This window comes from Etheostoma spectabile, chromosome 6, assembly GCF_008692095.1.
Source record: "Etheostoma spectabile isolate EspeVRDwgs_2016 chromosome 6, UIUC_Espe_1.0, whole genome shotgun sequence".
Classification (NCBI taxonomy): Eukaryota; Metazoa; Chordata; class Actinopteri; order Perciformes; family Percidae; genus Etheostoma; species Etheostoma spectabile.
The window spans coordinates 4625780-4632585 of NC_045738.1; the positions used below are offsets into that span (position 1 = coordinate 4625780).

At 38.9% G+C, this 6806-nt stretch overlaps 1 pseudogene; it reads left to right on the forward strand.

The window, feature by feature from the left end:
* Nucleotides 1–3342: 3342 nt before the first annotated feature.
* Nucleotides 3343–6466, forward strand: LOC116691700 (tumor necrosis factor receptor superfamily member 6B-like; annotated as a pseudogene).
* The last annotated feature ends 340 nt before the right edge of the window (nt 6467–6806 follow it).

Sequence of the window (6806 nt, forward strand, 5' to 3'; positions counted from 1 at the left end):
AGCTCCTCCAGGCACTTTACCTCATATTGGTCAAACTTTGCTAATTGTAATGGTCTTTCATTCACACTAAAAAGCATATGAATCTCACCAGGGTCCAGGGTTAGTGCTGGCAAATGGTGTGGCATAACTTACTTTTACCTCAGAGGAACTTTTACATTTTGGATCTTCATTGTCTTTGCTCTGAAACATCTTCTTCCGCAGCACACATTTTCCCACGAGAGGTGTCCGCCTGCAGCATGGGGCATCTGGATGGGGATTTGACAGGGGTTGGACTCGCAATACATGCTACACTCGTAAGCAATATCTGTACATCTACTAACAATGATGAAGTTAGGTTTCGTTTCTTAGAAAAAGATGATTTATAGAACCTTAATGTGAGGTACCATTATTGAAACATATGAAACTAAACCCAGCTCTACCCATTATAGTGTTTCAAAGTAAGCATTGGTGAGCGTGGAAGTAAACCTTGACATATCAAATTCAAAATCCTTCTATTAGCATTCAAGGCCATCCACAACCTGCCCCCCTATTTGTCTGATCTCCTCCAGCGTCCCACTCCCTTGCTCCCTCAGATCCCTTCCTCCATAAACCTGTGCTGTCCCCCCCGCCGCTCACACACATGGGGGCAGAGCATTTAGCCGCTCTGCTCCCCGTCTCTGGAAATCACTACCCCCCCAATCAGAAACATTGATTCATTCCCCCATTTAAATCACAACTAAAAACACATCTTATAACGCCTATTCCACCTAAATGTCTGTTGCTCCGCTTTTCTGTTGTATAGTATTTGTTTTTGTTGTATAGTTTTGTTTGCTGTTGTATAGTATTGTTTTTCTGTTGTATAGTATTGTTTTGTTGTATAGATTGTTTGCTGTTGTATAGTATTTGTTTTGCTGTTCTTAATTATGAATTCCCTGCTGGCGTCCTTGAGTGCCATGAAAGGCGTCTTTAAATAAAATGTATTATATTATTATTATTATTATAGCCAGGTCTGCTTAGTAATGTAGCTTTCCATGCTCCAAAAGCTATACGTATTTTGTCTCATCTGCACATTGTCAAACTGTACTCATATTTAGTGACTCATTAATACTGAAACAGATTACAAGGGAAAAGTGACTTTTTGTCATGTTGACATTTTTTTTGCTGTTTCAACAACCAGTAAGCAGAAACCATATTCATAATATAGTTCAGGTTTAATCAATATCACCTGATGAGTTCCATTGGAATTTTGAATGAGGTCTTTTTCAAGTACATTTCCCTAAAACTTTGATTTATTGGTTTCAAAACCTTTGATTCATGAGCTCAATATATTAAAGACGCATTGAAATGTTTCTTTAGATTATTATAATTTCTTGGAGCTTCATCACTGTACAAATCAACAAAACTAAAAAGTTTAAGTTTTTCATTTATAAAAGCTGTGTTAAGCAGGGAAATAACTGTACAGCCCTGACAAAAGTCTTGTCGCTGTGTACAAATTGACATGAAGTGCCGCTGAAATATATTTCTAATCAAGATTATTTACAAAAAAGGCTCATTTAATCCCAACAGCTTTTCGCGTTGGTAAAGCCCATTGAGTCAATTTTTGCAAAGACATAAGTGTTGTCGTCTGTCTATGAGCTTCTCCTGGGACTAATAATGGATCAATTAGGTCTCAGGTGTGTATAAAAACAACCCAGTCACTAGACCTTCACATCAACTGCAACTAGACATCTGCAAACATGCCTAAGATCACCCTGAGACTAAAGTTTTGATTATCAAGAGGCTGAGACCAGATCCACTGCTGATGTGGCAGACACTTCAATGTGTCTCAGCGTCAAGTACAGAGGATTAAAAAAACATTTGAAGACACTGGAGATGTTTTGACAAGCCCAGGTCAGGCAGATCGCAAGAAAACTGCTCGAGAGGACCGTTGTTGGACCTACTGGAGCCTGCATGGATCCAAGATTCACCCAGAAAACAGTGAAGTTTGGTGGCGGAAAAATCATGGTCTGGGGTTACATCCAGTATGGGGGGGCGAGAGATCTGCAGGGTGGAAGGCAACATCAATAGTCTCAAATACCCAGAAATCTTAGCTACCTCTTACTGTATATTCCCAACCATAAAAGAGGCCAAATTCCCAGCAGGATGGGGCTCCATCGCAACTTCCATCTCCACTTCAAAGTTCCTCAAGGGAAGAAGATCAAGATACTCCAGGATTGGCCGGCCCAGTCACCAGACAGAACATCATTGAGCATATGTGGGTAGGATGAAAGAGGAAGCATGGAAGACCAAACCAAAGAATATTGATGAACTCTGGGAGGCATGCAAGACTGCTTTCTAGCTATTCCTGATGACCACAATACATTGTATGAATCCTTGCCAAACCGCGGATGCAGTCCTTCAAGCTCATGGAGTCATACAAGATTATAAATTTGAATCTCACAGCACCACTATTTAATTTTTGACATATTTTAGTATTTGTAATAAATTTGTTCAATTTAGTATTGGCGACAAAATTTTGTCTTGCCAAAATTTGACCTTTCTGTCTGTTTAAATAATAAATTTTTTAAGTGAAACTAATTTATTTCAGCGCATGACATCATTGTGGAGGGTTTTAGCTTTTCATATGAGCTATTTTTTACACCAATTGATTAATCAAAAGTCAGGTTAATAGCAGCTGTTTCTACAAAATAGATAAGCGACAAGCTTTTGTCAGGGACTGTGATCTGCATTTAGTGAGATGACAGAGTAACGTTTTACATTTCATAACTTTCCTTCGCAGCATTGTGGGAAATGTCTTTTTTTAATCTGATATCTAAAAATTCAACCATTGATTTTTAAATTGTATGACATTGCAATGACATAGGTCTTAAAAGAAAAACACAAAAGGGGAAGATACAAAAATTATCACAGACCTTACATGTGGAGATGATTTTTATTTAATTTTTTACTCATCTATTATTTGTACCTTTACTTGGCACTACTTACAGTATTAGAATTGGAACGAGGCAGTCTGAATACATCCAGTAAATGAGAAGCTGGTTATGTGGAGAGGAAATACAGTTTCTTCTTAAAAACCAGAGAGATCCAGAAACAGCCTGCATAGGATGTAGCAAAATAGTTTGAGTTTACTATGTAGATCATCACAATGAAAAAACCCTTAGTAATAGTTCCTAAAACCTTTTAGCCTTCGTTTAGGTGTCCAAAATTCAAATTAACTCTACATGTGGAAGTTGTGTGACCTTTAAAATTGAGATGATTTTAAACTCGGTATCAATTTGCAAAACCACAAACACCCACACAATGTACAGTTCCTTATAAAAGACACTTGTGCTACTGTCAAATCCTCTCCTACAGAAGGGCGACATGCACATCATCAGCATGGTGAGTAATTCTGTATAACAATATTTGTTATTACAACATTCAAGATTAAGATGATACAATCAGACACAACTGAGAGTGTCAGAAGACAGAGACAAATGATGACTTATATCATGTTATGGCAATAATATGGAAATACTCAAATTATCACCATATTAGAGGGTTTACATTCTTTAAGGTTTATGTACATTTTTAAGTGATCAAACTGTAAATTGAAGAGGATAAATACCTTTTAATGAGAAAATAGGTGGAGAATCTATATGAGTTTGAGTATTAGATTTTATTTGATGAAAATGCTTCTTAACGGATAGTGGACTTACATTGTATCACTCTAACATGGACTTAGCAGATTGTCTTACAACTAATACAAGCACTGTCTATGTGCTTTTAAAAGAGAGGCATGCCAAGTCAATACTACAGGTAGATAATCGTACCTGGGGGATAGATTGTGAATTGAAGTAGCCTGCACTGACTGAACACAAGATGCTGGCAAATGTTGCGCATTACATTACATTAATTACATACATGTCATTTAGCGGTTGGTTATCAAAAGCCTTGGAGCAACTAGTGTTTGCCCAGGGACACATTAGTTGATGTTTGCAGTGGAATCAAAACCATTTCCATTGCACCACCACCCCTGCAGTCTATCGCATTGATCAAGCTCTAGCTAACTTGAATAAAATATAAAATTGCTGCCACTTATCCTTTTAAATTATTTCATTCCTACTCATTCCTGTTTGCATTTCTTTGCTGCAATTCACCCAAAGGAGTTTGAAAGCACTAACTGAAAAAGGAGTAACAGAATCGAACAATCCAAATATGACCCAAATATGTATCAGTAGAGTAGGGAAGATAAGGATAATGAGGCATAACAAAAATACACAAAATTATTAAATGTGTGTAGTATACCATGACCTCTCTTTTATTTCCAATATCATTCAAATACCACTGTGATGTCCCTGTTTATTTTTTGGTTTGTTTTCACATTTATTGTTAATATTGTAGTGGGCATTCTCAGGGAAAAATAATAGCAGTAGTTGTACGGCTGGCATAGTGCTGATCTAAATTGCTGGCTATTATAAAGCTGTAGTAAAAGCACTTGTTGTAGCAGGCCTAGTAATAAAAGACAATAGTAACCGTTATATTAAGACACAGAGGCCGCAGCCCAGAACCTAACAGTAATCTGGTCCTCTCCTCAGCTCGTTTTACCGGTGCTGGTCCTGCTCTTGCTGTCCTCGCGGTGTCACGGCCGTTCCCACCTTTGAGCACCGAGACCCGATCACCCGGAAAACCCTCATCTGTGACAAGTGTCCACCCGCACGCACATGGCCGCGTACTGCACCGCCCCACGCGCACCGTGTGTGCCAACGCAGCAGCCAGCACACACCGAGTTGTGGAACTACCTTCCCAGTGTCTGTACTGCCACAACTTCTGCACGGGAACCAGGAGGTGAGACGGAGTGCGGAGCGACCAGTAACAGGGTCTGTCGGTGCAAACAGGGCTTCTCATGCCGCGATGATTGATGAGACACTCGGAGTCGGGCCCGGACACGGTGTTAAAACCAACGGTACTTTTCTTGTTTTCATCGATTTGCTTTTATCACAGTGTATATGCTGAAATCTATTTTCTAACCTATTATATGTCTTAGGTCATTTCGCAGTGCATCTGTATCATGAGGGAGCATCAATAATAACACATCTATGTTTGTCTGGAGTTGAGTGTGCGTGTGTGACTTGTCACGGTTCATTTTTGTTTTGTTTAGAAAGGTTAAACTTGTTGTTTGTTATGTCCTAGCTATGTGGTATTTTTTTTTTTTTTTTTACATTTATAGGCAATTTTACTTGTATTGGGTTAAACCATATGTACTATTTATTCTTTATCTTTTTAGGTGTGAGATTGTATGACCTGTCCAGGGACAGCAGATGTGAACCGGCCTTTTGGCTAATTCGGGCACAGTTTACATTTTATATGTATTATTAGTGTGCATTGCCTGTTAAATAAACTTGAAATAAATAAGTTAAGGTTAAAGTAGAAATCCACGATGTGCCTGGAAACGCTGCTGAAACACTACGCGCGATCACTAGGGTTCTCCGGAGCCACAAAACATAATAATGACCCAAATGCATTGTTGTTTCTTCAGGTACGTCACAGATGAACATGTTGTGAAAAGTGTTCCGAGGGCTACTTCTCCACCTCCTCTTCTGCGCTGGAGTCGTGCATAAAACACCAGGAATGCGTAGGCGGACAGATTGCGCTTTCCGGCTCAATTAACCACGACACGATGTGTGGCTCCTGCGAGGATATTGCAAATGGAGGTCTGTACTTGTAATCTGTACAGTAACTACCAGCACTAAATAATAACATTCATGACACAATGGGAATACCTCAACGTGATTTCGCACGTTACGACAACGATAACAACAGTTTAATTAAAACTCACGCGGTACAACTTTTCTTTCTCAGGTGAGACAACAGGACATTCCTCTCAAGATTCTTTAGTGTGACAGGATGCGGTGGCCGAAAATGATACATTTTGTTGCCAGGTGAGCCACACTCACTCTGTAAATCGTATTTTAACCATTTTCGAGTATTTCTTTCACCTCTTAATTCACTTACCGCTAATAATCCATCACCCCCCCCCCCCCCTCCTATAGGTGTGTTCATAAGTCAGAAGAGGCTCCCCAGACACAGAGGACCTCTCATGGATCAAATCCGAGCGTGGCTGGCCCAGGCTCCAGAGGAGGAGCTGAAGAAGCTGCCACAGATGCTGAAGGCTTCACAGCTCTGCTCCATGCAAGAAAAACTAGAGAACATAGTCAGTAACATAAAGCAGCAAAGCCCAAACTGTAGCTTCCATCTTAGATGCTCAGATGTAGACTGTCTGTGGTACATACAGTATAAGATAACAGATACCTCTTTTACCATTTTGTTTTGGAATTTCTGCCCATTTGAAAACAAGAATTTGAAACTATTTTCATTTGCATGTCAATTGAGAGTGCATGTATGTGTATCTAGTGATGTTTTTTTGTAGATGTTTTTGTATCTTAAACCCAGGTCAGACTATTTAGCTACTTCGTATTTTAAGAAGGAAAATGTGAGTTTATTCAAACTTGGGAGTATTATATATCTTCAGCATCATTGCGGCATTACTCAAGGTGGACAAGTAGTACATAGAAACTTAGTTTGAACGTGATATAAACAAATAAATGTTGTGTAATATTGTGTGATATCAAATTGTGGCACGTGCAGCAGCTAAATAAAGCAACCGGTTGCATTAAAGCTGTCTGTAATTAACCAAATCACCACAAGATATCGCTCCTTCTCTCTTTACCTCTTTGTCATTCTCGACTAAACCAATTTTTAACTCAGCATTATTACAATTATCTAAATAAACAATAATACATTCTTGTTTTTAACCAGATACATTTAATGAATATAAATATCATGTA